The sequence below is a fragment of the Opisthocomus hoazin genome, chromosome 5 (assembly GCF_030867145.1).
Source record: "Opisthocomus hoazin isolate bOpiHoa1 chromosome 5, bOpiHoa1.hap1, whole genome shotgun sequence".
Classification (NCBI taxonomy): Eukaryota; Metazoa; Chordata; class Aves; order Opisthocomiformes; family Opisthocomidae; genus Opisthocomus; species Opisthocomus hoazin.
Window position 1 is genome coordinate 11,580,528 of NC_134418.1, and position 16,361 is coordinate 11,596,888.

Here is a 16,361-nt window from a genome sequence, read left to right on the forward strand (position 1 = left end):
CTGTTGGGTCTGCTTATGCACTGTGTTGAGATGTTGCTTATCAGCAGTTCACAGGGAAAGGAAGTTTATTTTTTCTTCTCACTTTACCACTGCTATTTTGTACAATATTATAATGCTTCTTGGCAATAGGCTTCACTCCCAAAAAATCAGCAAGAGACCTAGCTTCCTTTTACCTTCCTGTTGCTGATGAGGGCTCTTAGAAGTGACCTGGTTCTTCCAAAGCTTTGCTTGCAGGAGGTCACTTAATGGACTTTGGATTTGCGACATCACAGTAAAATACAAGACATGCCAGGATTTGAGACATTGCAGTAAAATACAGGACATGCCAACCTGACCAGAACTGTGTCGATCTGACTTGCTTTTGGCACTTTAGGAGACTGTCTTACCTCTTATCTAAAAAACAGTACCGAAGATACTCTCCATCTATCATGAAGGAATGCCCCCAGCATTTATGCTAAGAATAGAGGTTCCAATCTGAGTTCAGAATAATAAGAATTAAGCTCTTGGCACTTCTTGGGATCAGGCACTAAGTGGAGCAGACAGGCTATGGTCTGTAATGGGAAAAGAAGTGCCTGCCACAGAAGCACTGGTAAGTGAAATGATATTAACAATGTCAAGAGAAAAGAGCACTTTCCTACATGAGGGAATATAGACAACATAGCTCAGCAGAATTAATTCTTCTGTACTAAATAGAAATGTTGCTGGATTGCTTTTCTACCGAAGAGCCAGTGAAGATATTGATAAACCACAGTATTGATCTTTTACAACCATAAGAATGAGCAAATGGAAAAATCTACTTCCTCCCCGAAACAGTATCAAGCTGGAAAACAGCTTTTGTTATTTCTACAACTGATGGCTACTTCTTCCTCTGCTGGGAGCAATAGCTTTTCTGAAGAGAGAGAGAAATAAATGTTTTGAAAGAGGAGGAGTCTGACAGTAAAGGCTGGAAAAAAATTACTCCCTTCAGAATGCAGTGTTTGTGGCATTGTTGCTTTTGATTCAGTTGGAGAGAGACTCATCAGATTGCTTGGAATGTGGCCAATGGAAAATGGAAGGGTTTTTTTCTGTCTCCTTTTTTTCTAAATAAAAGTCCATTTCTTTCTGGAAAAATTCTACAGAATACTATGAAGTGTTAGCAGACGCTTTCTGTCTTCATCTTCTGAAAGGGAGAAAGTAAAATTCACCTGCAGAGGAAGAAATCACAAAAAGTGATTAGGAAAACATGGGTTACGTTGAGCTGAACTTGGAGGGAAGCAACTAGATCTGAGCAACCTGATCTAGTTGAAGATGTCCCTGCTCACTGCAGGGGTGTTGGACTAAATGACCTTAAAGCTCCCTCCCAACACAAACTGTTTCACAATTGTATGAAATAACTCCAGTGCAGTCCTGGATTTCTAGGTTTGATTCCCATGTGGTTCACCTCCTTCTGCAAGATCATAAACAAAGTTATTTTAAAAAACACTCAATTCTTTGACTTGCATTTTTGCAAAATGTTTGTAATGTACACCAACATTGTATTTTAAAATCATGGATTAAAGAAGGCTATGCAGACAATATTCACTTTTGGTTAACAGTCACTGATATCAAAGTAATTGCATGGCTCAGAAGGAATTGGCGAGTGTCAGTAGGATAGCAATCATCTGGATGGGATGTCTGGAGGGTTTACAGCAGCTTGCTGTGAGTAGATGAGAGGACTGAAAATAGATGCTCAGTAGGGTTGTGACCTTTCCTACCAACCCTTTTTGACAGAGCCACTGAAAACTGGAAATATATAAATTACAAGGATGAAATATGTTCCAACAAAATTACACAAACTGTGTTTAAATTTCTTCACAACTCATGACTAGACCTATGAGTGGAATCAGTTTTAGTAATTCAAGATTCCCAGAATACTGACTACTTCAAGATAGCTATGGCAATACTTTCAGTCTGGCTGATAATATCCCATATGGACTAGTAATCAGATTAGATCCCTAAGGTACCAGTCGTAGAGGTTGTGATGCAGGCAAATTCTTACCTTTTCTAATATAACTGTGCAACCCTGTACCAAGTTGTATTACTTCATTCATGAAGGGCAAATAGTGTTTCCTAATACTGGCTTAGTAAAGTTTAATAATATGGTAACAACATCTTCATACAGGTAATGTATTTCTGGTGTTTGTTAGCATGAAAATGGCAAGTGCGGCAACAAATCCACTGAAAATTGTTTATTACCTGCTCCACAAAAAAATACACTGAAACCAATTTGAGGAATGAATCACTGAAGAATATTTGTATGTTTGGAACAGAATTAATACTTTCCATAGGCAAGAGGGTTAGAAAATGTGGGTAAGTCATTCTGGTATAGAAATGCCTGCTAAACAGTTTTCACGATGGACTGTTTTAAAGTTTCCTTGCAATTTTATGTATTGCTTTATTATGCATGGTTAGGAATGCTTCTGCTAAAATACTAAGGAACTTGTCTAGAGCAGAAAAGAAAGGCAATTCTGCAAAAAGCCACATAGTAGAGACTGGAAGAGTGAGGCTGATTTCTCTGGACCTCAGGAAATACAGGAGGAATCCATACTAAACATTGGTGTTCTTGCCCTGCCTGGCTTAGTGTTGATGTGTTTCACAAACCCGCATGCTGTGCTGTAAAGCTTGTTGTCTAATGCAGACACCCAGCAGGAATTTGTGATGGCAAAGTGCAGATGATGGTGTGTTGGGCACCATCTAACTTTGACTAGGAGGGGAATCCCAGGGTGTGCCACAGAGGTGAGAAACTTGGTACACGGACTGATCTAGGAATTTTGTGTTGTGGTTTTACGATTGTGTCTCTGACCAGCTTACCTCAGTCTATCTGTTTGTGAAATATCTGTATCTGAGTAATGTTTACTTCCCAAGGCTGTTGTCCGGACTGATGGGATGGTGTTTCTACAGTACTTTGGATGCGGACAGCTCTGTTGAAGTGCTAAAGATGATATTAAAAGTGATGTTTTTCCAGCCTACAGAGAGTGAGCCAGAAAGTTGTTTGCCTTTCATGTGAACTGTGGACAGAAAAGGAACTCATTAATAAGAGTTACTAAAGAAGAAAATCAAGTTGCCAGGATGGAGCAGCTGCTTGACATTATTTTTTTGAAGGCTGGCAAGCCTATCACTAATTTTTGGAAGTTCAACAAATAGTTCAGAGGGATTTTCTATTAAATGAAAGATAACATAGCAGTGGCACCGAATACATTATTTCAACAGTTTTTTTGTGTGTGGTGAAATTGAGCTTGAAGAATGTGGTCTTTCAGAAACTGCAATTACGGGAAAGAAGTTATTAATGCAGTGACCTTTACACTCAGTGGATTCAGAAATTCTGAATCTGAGGATATGGCAGTTGAAAATCAGTTCTTTCTAAGTATGGGGTTAGCCTGAGGGTTAAAGAATTTTTTAACGTTTAGAAAGGACCAAGATATCAAGAACATGCTTGAGGATATGACTAAATTGAAGCCAAGCTGTAACAACAGAGGAAGAGAAGAAAAACATAATTGTGTTTTCTTCATGTATTCTTTTCTTAAATTCTTTTGGAGAAGCACATGCCATCAAATCTAACTTTGCGATTTTTTTTATGTAATGATTTTTAAAATTTTTTTTTTTTTGAGATCAAAAGCCATTTTGCCTGAATAGGGATTGGGTAAAACTTTGAGCTCTTCTGCAGTAAGAGGTGTGGGAGCAGCTGACCACAGGGAAGTTCTGGAGCAGTTCAAGCTGTATGAGGATCTGCAGAGAAGTATTTCAGCTAGTCAGTTGTCCCATCTCAAGTAAGTAGATACTCACCATTGAGTTTCTGTGGTGCTGGCTAAACTCAGCTCGAAGTGTAGGAAGTCTGGGTCAGAACCAAGGTAATGCAATGAAACCTTAAAGTTACTGCACCTGAGCAACCCAGCAAATCCTTTTTACAAAAATGCTCTTTACCCCACTTTTTACCACTTGCAAACAACATTTTCTGTTCCATTCCTAAATGACGTAGTGGAGGGAAGGACCTCCCTGCATTCTGGCCATCCTTGCTAGTGGAATAACATTCTGAATCTTGAAGGGTCGCTTGAAAAACTGTAACTTGCCTCAGGGAGCCCGTGGCAGTATTCAACCCATGGGCTTAAGACAGAATTGTGGGGAAAAACATTATGTGGATCTAATGTTGGTTTTCCATCCCCTCTGCTTCAGCTCCAGTGAAGTTTGAGGCATTAATACATCCGTAACAACACATAATTTTTGTGTGTGTGTAAAAGTTAGACTGAGCTTCCTTGGGCGGGATGGGGATGTGAAGCTCAACACAAGTGACTGTTCATGTGATCCATATGGTAAATGACAGCCGTGTCAGGGTGAGTGAATACCAGAGTCTTACATACGAGTTCGAGGCTGCAGTAAAGTGCCTTTACTGCACACAAGCCCTGCCTGCGTGTCTTCCTTGGCGTTATCTTCTATGTATTTCCATGTTTCCTTTCCTAAAGCTGGGTAGGTGAAAGAAAGCAGTCCTCGAGACTTTCTCTGAAGCAAGTCAATCCCACACAAGTCCAAAGGGTAGATGGAAAAGGGGCTTTAAATTTTACTTTGTGCTCCTAAGTCTTGTCACATGAGGATATTGGGCTATTCACAGTACAAACTGCAGCAGCCAGCTGTCAATCAACTGACATGACTGTTTCAACAGCTGGGAATCAGTGGGACATGAACTCTGGCTGTGTTCCCTCTCCTCTAGCCACATCCTCCGCAGCAGTCTGGATTCTGTGGAATCCTCTGCTAATTCAATGCTGATTGGAAGCAATTTTGAAAGTACAAGAAATTTGAGCCCGGAAAATATTAAGGAAATATAAACCTCTGGTTTATTGCAAGGACAGAGAAGTGCTAAGTGGGGTATATCAGGGCTAGTAACTGTATACTTGAATCTTCTGTAGCACTAGGAAAACATTTCCAGATGAAGTTTGCCAATTCATCTCATTCCTTGACACACAAAGTCAAGCAGAACACATGTGCTATGGAGATAACTGCTACAGAAAGCTTTGGGAAACTACAGAAATAATTATACCTAATCATTTATAGCAGTGCTCTCTGATATAGGAGAAGGCTGTGAACAGCCCCCATGCATAGTTAAGTATCTGTATCCTTTGAAGCTGTGCAGCTTAATTATAGTTTCATTACCTTTGACAAACCATAATTTCGGTGATGGGCTGGGGATAAAGGAAAACACGTCTTAATTTTACTATTTTGAGCTTTCTCTCCCTTATTTGTCCTTCTAGTTCCATCCATTTATTTCTAGTGATGATCATTGATTATCTTGCTAATCATTTTTTTCTGGGAGAAGTTGACTAACCTTAGCTGTAAATGTGAGGTTGAAAAAGAAGGAAAATGAATGTGAAGATGATATCGCTAGGCTTTCACTTTTATTCTTCATAGGCTCATCAGTAAGCCCACTCTAGCTCTCTCTTTGTGTGGAGCAGGATGCACAGGTTATAACAACGATTCTTTTCTTCATGACTTTGTGTGGAATGGGTTGGAAGGAAGGAATCAAATAACTGTCTAATGTAAACTGGCATGGCTCCATTGGCTACAAAACAGGCCCAAGTGTATTTTTAGTGCAAGCACAAGCTAAGCTCTCACCAAGGAGCAGCACTCTTTGTGGGAAGTAGAAGGAGGAACAGACACTTCTTAGGGCAGTTACTAGGTGAACATTTCTAAATGGTAATTACAGTTTAACATAAACTTTCTGCATGTCTAAGAATCTGTAGAGGTAGGTTTAATATGTCTCTAGCATCTGAGATTTCACTTTGCCAGCTTTTGAAGTATTCCCACATTTCAGCCCTTCTGTATTTACTGTTTGTCACTGTAGCTGTAGCATTGTAGTTCAATTCTGTATATGCAAAAAAAATCCCGTTTCTTCATGAAAAGATGAGTTGAATTTAAAGTCTTATTGTAAACAGAAAACTCGAGTAAAATGGATACTTTATACAGTTTTGCATAATTGATGGAATTAATTTTCTGTTAATCAGAAGGTTTTGCACAAGAATAGTTGTGGTAAGTTAGGAAACTTCGCAGTACAGTGGCATAAGAGCTATTTGTCACTGAAAAATGTGTAATGTCTCTTATGCATGTTGGTTGAAGCTCATCCCCTTTCCTCATCAGAGAAGGAATGTCTCAGTGCCAAGAAATGAATGGATTTTTGGACCTTTTGTCTTACATGTCTTTTCTGGTGTAAATTTGCCATAAATCACTCTTTTGCTAATCAAAAGATGAAGGATATCTGAATCCCTTTGTGGGTATATATATGTATGTTAATTGTTGTCCTTTTCATTTATTTTCAGTCTCTCCAACCTTCCTGCTAATCAGTACTTTTGTGCTGAATTTTAAAATCCTGAAACGGGTTAACGCTGCTACTGCAGCAGAACTCCGTTGTTTCTATTGGGATGTGATGTTCTAAGAAAATGTGGAACAGCACTTCCCACTTGTCAAGCCCTCCTAATTTCACGGGTATTTCTGCAGTACTGAGATGCTCAGTGGTGGCACAGTTAGTCTTGTGAACTTTAAAATACAAAAGAAATGAATCATGTAAGCTGTTGCATCCAGGCTATGTGCATCTTGCCTCTTCTGTTTCTTTTGCATGCTGAGCAAGAAGAAGATGAGAACACCACACTGCTCATTATCTGCACAGCAGAGTCAAGTCTGCTGTTATTCATGCCTGTTTGGGCCCCACTTGAGCCTTATTTTCAGTGGTATGGTAGTTTTGCTGGAGTCTCTGCCTTGGGTGGTTTTCACTTGGTGCAGAATGAGTGGAAATTAACAGATCTATTGCACAAGGAAGCTAAGACTAGCAAATGTGGGAAACTGAGTGTATTTTAAATATCAAAAGTTCTTGTAATAGTGTAATGCTACCCCCTGTTGGAATTTGGAATATATGGAATATAAGCCAGAATACATGGAACTGAAGCCTCTTTGACTGTGTACATGATACTGTTATTGCACTTGATAGGACTCTGGAAGTGCTGGTCTCCATTTAAAAAAAAAAAAAAAGAAAAAGATTTTTTTGGCATGAATAGAAAAGATGTTTTCCCCCCAGTTATCAGAACTATATTCAATTTAAAATAACCTTCTTTTCATGTTAAAATACAGCTGTAGTCACAGATGCCTGCAATTTTACTGTCTTTCTATAAGAATACAAATATATATTTCATTATTGTTAACATTGATTTTTCTTGTTAATAAACATCTACCTGTTCATACAGGCCTTACCACTTCTAAAACAGAAACACATTCTGTCTTTTTGCACGGCTAAAGCTACTGCATGCATTATTATTCAGCTGCATTATGAATAACAGCACTTGTGTTCACCTGTGCCAGTGTGAATGGTTAAAGCAATGCTGTGGGTGCACTGCTGAACCTTCAACAGTCAGGGCCAATGTGTGTTTGAACGCTTTTGCTTAAGCATTACAGCTGGAGTTTCTGTATGTACCCTTGGAGATGAGAGCCTAGCTGAACAAGGCTCTGAAAAGGGGAAAAAGGAGCCTAATGGTGCTATTAAAACATCTCTAAAATGTTGTCAGTTCTATCTTGAATTAGAAAATCTGCTGTGTGTCTTATGCTTAAATTAAAAATTGTTCATTTCCTTAAAATCCCGGAACAGAACTTCTGCTACTGTAAATCATGACAGCTCAACCGAGGAGTTAGGGGGAGGACAATGTATCTGACTTTTATCACCTGGAGGAATTGGCTGTCTGTATTTTGGCCCTAGGAATATACAGTACACTAACCTTAAGAGTATATCAGAGGTATCTGCCCTGGATCTTAGGCCTGAATGTTTCTGAAGAGGAACCTCATAGCTGGAGAAAAAGAAGTTATAATTTCTGAGCTCACTGTATTTGACGGTTTATTTTCATGCCAATTGCGTAAGGAGTCTTTGTGTCCTGAGTGGCAGAATGACTGCTGTGAGATACACCTGATGAAAGAGGAGGCAGTGAAGGCTGATGTTAATATGTCTGATTATGTATCTAGCATCAATTCACAGCTGTATTTGTTTAGGGTTCTGTGCTCTGAAATCAGGAGATGCTATGCCCCATTTGTCATGTTTGATGAATACACCCTGTGACATTTGCATAAAGTGTTTTTATTTTATGTGAAGAATTGTTTATAGTTCCTGCCTTCAAACTCCTGCACCAATTCTAGCCATGTTTATCAAATACATTGAATTAAAACTGGTCTCTGAGGCTGTATGCTATGTCTGGCTTAGCCATTTCTTCTGGCTGGCTGAATTCCTGTCTACTCCTGGCTCCTGCTATGAAAGTCCTCCTGTATTGTGATGTGGGAGTGACATGGGTTCTGATCATGCTCCGGTGTCTTTGTGTTGTGGGGTCTGTCAGGAAGCTTAGATGAGATCATCTGTTCAGCAATCTTTATAATCATTACTGTCCACCTTTCCTTTTGAGTTGCTTGTGCAGATCTACCTAGAGAGTTTGCTACTGCATATCTCTCTCTGCACCTTGTCACTGTATCTGAACTTACAAAACCTCCACGAAGTAATGAAGTGCTTCCACCTGTGCAGAAACCAGCGCTGCTGATTTTTACCTGTGGTTAAGTAGGACAGACTCTCAAATTCACAGAAGTATTCAGTAATCTTGTTTGATCTGGAACCATTGTACTATCTTTTTGAAGAAGCATGAGAAACTCAAACCTTATGAAATTAGTTTAAAAAATTGCAAGATGCAACCAAAATCTGTGTTTGAGGGAGGTGGCAGAGTGTCTTTATTCTACGTATGTTTCTTAAGTTGTTGTGGTTTTGGGCATTTTTCTGTAACCACAAGCTGTCTAGCTGATATTGGTGTTAGGACAGTTTATGATGGTTTGGTGTTTTTGCCTTCACTTTTCTGTCTACTTGGAGTGAATGTTACTGCTTTGGGCCAGCTGTACACACTCTTGACTTTTTGTCTACAAGTATGCAAGCTTGACTTGTAGTAGTGCCTGGAAATACACACAAATTTCACTGATATTCACCAGATATTTGTATGTATTGCATGGTATTGCATAGCTGTTTCCTTTAGAATTCTGTCAGAATACTTCTGTACATCATGAGATATGTATGTGATGTTAAAAGGATGTTATTTAGGTTGAGAAGTTAAGCTGCTCGCTGTTAAGGAATTGACAGATTTACAGTTGCTCATGCCAGCTTGATTTTACCCACACATGTGTCCCTCTTGTGCAGTGAACGAGGCAGATGTCCTGTGGAAAAAATGATATGTGACCATGTAATTGCATTACAGTCCAGTTGTTCAGCACACTCTCCGGAGTGACCATTTGGTACGTAGCAATTCTAGGTCACTTCTTGAAAAGCAAAAGACAAGAGCAAATCATGTTCTGTGTTGCTGTGTCAGCTTGCCCACGCCCGTATAATACCATAGCAGAGCTTGAAATGTGACCCTTCAGCACTGCCACCCCACTGTCTGAATTTTGGGGCTGTTGCTGCTACCTGGCAGCTGGAGACGGCATTTGTCTCACCATGGAGGCCAGGCAGCTGGAGCCAGGTACCGGCTTTTGTGGCAGTCGTGGCAGAGGACTCAGCCCAGCTTTTCTTCATCTCCCTTGAGCGGGCAGTTTCAGAGCATGCTAAAGGAAAGACACGTCATTTTTGGAACTAATGGTCATATTCTGATGCCAACGGTTGTATTCTGGATTGGGTGACAAGTGGCCCACAGCAAGAAGCAGAAGGCTCCTCTCAACAGAAGCATATCAAAATCACAGCTGAAGAGTTCCTCTGTAAAAACGTGAGAGGGAGAAGACGGGTACACTAATCTGGACTAGAACTAAACAATACTTTCCATTCTTTCTCATCTCTTGTTTAAATACCTGTGACTTGCAGATGAGCTGAGCTGTGAGTCTCCCACAGGTTTTAGGAGGTGTATTTTAATGTGACACAGAGCACAGCTTGCCAGGGCCACTGCAATCGCCAGCTTCATGCTTCAGAAAATAGCTGATGTTTGAGCTTGGCTGAGCAAACTGAGATGTTTCTGAACTGACTTCAGCAATCTTTCTGTAAGCTGACAGTTGGCTTGCGACAGATGAAGCTGAGTAATCAGAAGTTTGTGGCTGAAATTGGAGCCCTGCACCTGAAGCATGCCATGGACAGGAGTTTCTGTTTCATTTGGAGTTGTTACGAAGGATCACAGAATTCAACAATTTTGCATCTTTTGTTCAGAACCTGATCAACTGCTAGGCATTGTGCAACAGCCCATAAAAGCAGATGACCTTTAAAGGTTGTACCATGTGTCTGTATTCGTTGACCTTTCCTGGGAACTCTTTTTTTCCTGTGGCAGCCTAAGCATTCCAGCTTTAAACTTTTCTGGTGATTTGCTCGAAGCAGAAGTCGTACTCTTTAATCCTCATGAGGAAAGTACCTTAACTGTCAGTTGCATTAGGAACTGGTTTCTTTTTGCTGAAAGACCTGAGCTTTGCAGAACTTTGGACATGTTCTTTTCCATTTTCTAAAAGCAATTGACACTTTCTGTTTTTGTGATGCTAATTTCAAAATCTTCATGCAGAATTTCTTGTTGCGTCCTTTGCTCCTTCGTGAAGTTGCTGACAGTTCAAGATAATATTGTCATAAACTACATAATGTAAGTGTAATCTGCTGCCTCTCTCTACATACAAACTAGGTGTAGCAGTCAGAGGGATTGTGAGGAAAGGCCACCAGCTATATGCAGCAGGCGTGAAAGTGTTCATTGTGAGAGAAGTCTGCTTCACAGTTTCCACGTTTTGGGGACCATCCTCTGGATTTTGAGTCATGATTTTGGTGGTCTTCTGTTGCATAACAGGGTGTTTTGCATGGCCTTGATACTGCGCAATAGCTTTAAAATAAAGGCAAGGAGAGCACAAAAAGTCTAGATATATTCTTCCTGCAAATTAAGCAGCTGACCAAGGTTACAATCCGTCCTCTCCTTTTATGAGTGCATTTTTGGTGTGGGCTGGATAAAAACCTCACAGTGCAAATAGCTGCTCCCATCGCTGTTGAGCACGAATTCCTCTTTCATAAGAAGCAGCAGCTGAGACCCTCTCATTTAAGTCCAGCCTTTCTTCTTCCAGTCTGAAGACCCAGACTGGGGCAAAACTTCACACATGTGCTTAGACTAAGGCAAATGACACCTAAAAATCTGTACATCTAGCTCTTCCTAGGTTCAGAATAACGGAGCTATGAAAAGCTGCCAAACTTTGATGAGCTGAAAGAAAAGCTTTATTTCTAAAGATACACAAAGGGAATGACATAAGCTGTAACTGATGAGGTGTGTCTGAAATGTTGACAGTTATCAGGCAAATGGCATTTTATTCCTCTTGCCAGTGATGATGGAGCCCAGCTCAGCATTACAATCTAAAGAAGCAGATCTACTTTTTCTTGGAAGTGTGGTTTCCTCCTTTTTAGGAACCATAACAAAAATGTTTTGGTTCTTTGAAAATAACGTGTTTTATGTGGAACAGCTATCTATGAGTTTCTACCCTCAGAGCCAGTAATGGGAGGGATTACTCTTACGACAGAATTTTCTGTCATTTTTTTCTGTCCCTCTGACTTGCAAGCTCCTGGCTCCTTTTCTATACCACAGAGTTGAGCTTACAAAGCAGTTGTGACACCTTTTGTCACTATGAATCTTGCAAAACTTCCAAGAGGTAATTGTGCAGTACAGTAATATTTGTTCCTTGCTGTGGAGCTTATACTGGAAGATCTGGACTTTGGAAGCAATCTCACGTACAAAGACTAAAACTCCTGTTAGTTGCAGCAGAGCAGGATTGGCTACGTAGTCCATGGAAAGTGGTTTGAGTATATAGAGAATAGTAGGTAGGCGCGACTGCTCTCTATATGGGACAATAGTTGTGTCTGGTAATTTTTTTAAACGAGAACTGATCAGTAAATCATATATTTAATGAAATCTAAAGTGAATGAAACTTTGAATTAAATGAAGTGGAACTTTAAAAGAAAAAAAAAAAAGGAGTGGGAAGACAAAGACACCGAATTTACACGGTAGGGGGAATCCCATTTTGATTGTAAAAAAGGTTATGTATTGTGACGGTTACTTGCACACACAGAAATAAATGCCAAGGCTTAGGTTCTGTTTAGCTGTTTAGGGCAACAGAGCTAATCTATGAATAATGATCCAGCATATTAAACTAGTGGGTTCTCCTAACATCTATCATTGAACGCTACCCAAGATATTTGGAAGCAGAACATCAAAAATGCGTGTCATCTGACAGCAGCCAGATCACTCCCAGAGTTAAAATAGCCCTGGATATGTTGCTCATGATGGGTGATATACAAGTGGTACATATCTGTTTACTGTGGGTGTTGTAGTGGTGAGGTTGTTTGAACTGACAACCATGCATCGCATTCTTCATCACTCAGCTCGTGGGTCACAGATAAAAGAACCTACATTTGAAAGATATTTACTTATATTTATGAATCATATTGTGAGATATTCAGGATTTAGATACTTGCTTTGTTAGTTGTCATCTGAATATCATAGCAGGCATAACAAAAGCATATTATTTGAGTGAGGTCACTCACCCCTTTTCTTCTTCGATGTAATTGTGTGGTAGGTTGAGGTCTGTATTATACTTTGCATTTGAAAACCATGTATTTAAATTTGTACATTATGCTATAATAATTTTAAAAGTTTCTCCTACAGACAAAAGCATGTTTTGTTTGAGTTTTGTAGAATTAAAATATGTAGCTTTTAAGTCTCTGATACCATTCTTTCTACTGAGTTGCCTCAGTGGTAGCTGCTGTGAGTGAGTAAAGTCTCTCTCTTACCAAGGATTGCAGCAGGAGGCCTAAGAGTTGCAGAAATAATAGAATATGTCATATTGAAATGGAAATGAAGACAATAACCTTACAGTCTGGAAAAATCACTTAATAACAAAAGACTGGTTTTATTTTTGTTATTATCTCAAACTCATTTTTTTATCTAATCATATCTGATTCTTTTAGTTATTTGTTGTTTTTCATCTGTTCGCTATAATTTCAGTGGTATTCTATCAGTGTCCCACATCTAGTGTAATTTCACACATCTAACTTCTTTTAGCTTTTTTGCATTTTTCTTTGTCAAGTATAATCTAATCTCTAAATGACTTTGAAAGAGTATTTATTTGATCTTATCTGTCTAGCCTTTATACATTTTCTCATCTTATCTAATTTGTACATTTTTATGAAAAACTTTTTAGAATTTATTTTATAAGAGTAACTAGGAGTTGCAGGCATGAAATAAGACTCTGTTGTTGAACAAACCGTACCCATGTTAACAAAAAGATCTCTCTTTAATTTTCAGTTATTTCCATATCATATATGATGCACAGAATAAAAGGCAGATATGGTTTGAATTCTCACTCACATTCAGAGGTCAGAAAGCCCCACTGATTGAGTTTTAACTCACATTAAGCAGCACAGCTCTGAAAAAAGGTTTCTGCAACTGAAATGTTTTTAACACTTTGGTACTGCTGACTTTAATCCTCATTCTTGCAGAAGTGCTGTAATTGTGCAACGCTGAGAGGTGAGAAAACCAGCAAAACTAATTTGCAACTAAATCAAGTAGTTATAACTTCAGTTTACAGGGCGAGCAGAGCAGAGCTGTTTAGCAAGTAAGAGCATATGCTGTTTTGCAAATAACTTCGCTAAAAGATGAGAAGAAACCAATCATAAAAATATTCACTTTATTCCTTGTTTCTTTGCATTACTGTGGCTTGTAACATCTGCAATGATGAAAGAGGACTTCTGTCTGGGAGATTACGTATAAACAAAGAACCAAAATGCCATTCTTTCTTCAAAGAGCTTTCAATCTCCTTTCAGGTTTTCTGCTTTATTTCTGTCCATAATTTTTCCATAATTTAGGATATTCTGATGTGTAACGCATTTATGCAAAGAGAGTTAAAAATATTTTTCCAACTTACTATCTAGTTTCATGCATCAGGCCCATGTCCTGAATAACAGCAAGGCTGTTATGAATCTAGAGGCAAAGGTGAGAAAGATGAGAAAGATAGAGGGGTTTTTTTCCACCTTCCCCAAACAATTTTTGATTAACTTTGTAAATTAAGTAACACACAGTTCCCCCCCCCCATATGCCACAAATTGCCAAAAAAATAAAAGCTTTGTTTTTAAAAGTAAAAAATTTGCCACAAAGTTGCGAGATCCTTTCTCATTAACAAGATACAATTTTTATGCATTTCGTGACTGCAGTCTGCCACTTTCTGTTCCGTTAAGTAAGTTGGAAGATGCTACCTTCAGAGGCAGCATAATCTGCTTTACATTCACAGACATAACCAAAGTCAGGGAAATTATTTTTTCTATTGTGTGTTAGATAACCCCCAACAAGTTACTGAGGGCAGGAAAAAAGCACTTTTCAAGTCTGCTATAAGTAATAGTGACAAAAAATTCACAGCAATTGTATTGTAATGGAAAAATATTCTTACCTAAATATACAGTATATTACTAATAATGGACTCTAGAGTCCTCTGTCCTTGATCTATGCAGATACTTCTGCATATTCCCCAGATGAAAGCAGCAACTTCTGTGGGGGGCACAGATTAACTATAGAAACAAATAACATCCACTCTGGTTAAATTAATAAAATGCTCTTTTTCTGAAATGCTATGGGATATTTTTCTGTTTGAGAAATTAAATCTTCACCATATTTCTGATTTCCTACCCCTTCCTTCTACTTCTGCTCTAAACAGTTGCTCAAATTCAGTGTCTCGTATATTAAAATATTCAGCGATGATAAAAGCTCAATACCAAAGCTGCAGATTCCATGTTTGCAATAGGGTCAGGCGGAAACATCCTGCATGTTGTGTGTTATTCCACTGTTGAAAGCATTCTATGTTGCAGATTTCAAAACTGTATTTAAAAAAAAAAAAATTACACCACCCCCCTACCCCAATTATTACAATTAAGGTCTTCTAATGTGAATTTTATTGGCTGAAACAGAATCAGTGTAATTTTTTTCCAATCTTTTTCGTGTTCATTGAAAAGTCTGTCAAAATCAAAAAAAGCCTTTCCCTGTTCTTAGCTGAAGTTGGACCTAGTTGCTAGCACTGACAGTTTTTCATGATAGTCACCTTTAATGAACTTTACATCTTAATATGTTTGGCTTAAGAAAATGTTGTGCAGCAATTAGTATGACCTGGACTTCCACATGGATAATGCATAAATAATCTATTTTGTTTTCTGTTGAGAAATTTTGGGAAATCAATACAGTGCTTGTATAGGGGGAAGATACATGTGAAGTCCTGAGTGTGACTGAAAAGCTGGCAATAAGAAAACATAGGAAATGGAGAGTTATCAGAGGTCACAAGTCTGTGCATTTAGGTGAAGAAAATTACTGTCAGGTGTTATATAAAATGGAAACTTATTGCTTTGGAATTAGGCAGTGTTCTTGCTCAGCTCTAATAGGTATATAGTGGTTTTCCACTTCAAATTCCAGAAGACACATTTATTTATTGAAAAGAATGAATCATGATGACGAATTCTTTATCTCACCAAGGTCACAGAGATCCAAGAGGTGTCTCTGGTAGAGTGGTGGCCAGTAGCACAGACCAGACTCACCACACACCCTGCCTTGATGGTGCAGTGCAGGAGAAGCCCCGACACCATCTGGAGATGGAAGTGCCAGAGTGCCCTCTGGATCAGCTTTGAATGACATAGACAGTGTAGCTGGGGAGAAACCTGGCCTGCAAGCATGTTTTGGAACATGCTTCCTCTTAAGTGTGAATGGGCACGGGTACTCTATGCCTGACCGCTTTGATGTGCCCTGGCTGCCACTGTACCCCCATGGTCCGAGCAATATGAAGCATCTGAGATGGCACAAAGCTTTTCTAGAAAGACTCCGATGTCGTAGATGAGGTTTGTAGGCAGTCTGAAGTCAATCAGAGCTCTAGGACAAGATATGTTGGTTTTATGGAGCTGAGTCAGAAGCACGCCAAGCTCTGGTCTGCTTGTGGCACCTACCATTTTAAGCAAATATAGGCATGGCCTTAATTTACATATGTTAATTCTGTTACTCCAACTTGGTATCATCTGCCTCTGAATATCAAATTTTCTTTTTGCTGTTTAATTCAAGACTGATTCAATAGAGCTAAGCTTCAAGGTGCCTGCTACGGTTATTGCAAAGCACCCAAAGCCAAGTTAGTTAGCCTTTACCAAGGTACACAAAAGTTTTGTAGCTTACTTATGCATGTTCTAAACACCTTCAGGTCTGAACACCTTTGCATCGGTTCTGGATTTTAAAACCTGTGAAGCTTTTGTGATGGTGAAGTGATTTCTCTGCCAGTCTTCCTATAATTTGTAAAGTTTCTATTTCTTGTGAAGATTTTTCATTCTAAAATTT

At 39.0% G+C, this 16,361-nt stretch overlaps 1 protein-coding gene across 3 annotated transcripts in view; it reads left to right on the forward strand.

Annotated features, from left to right (window-relative positions):
- Nucleotides 1-16,361, forward strand: part of DOK7 (docking protein 7) — a 73,912-nt gene that overhangs the window by 41,240 nt on the left and 16,311 nt on the right. The gene's annotated exons all lie outside the window — the stretch shown is intronic.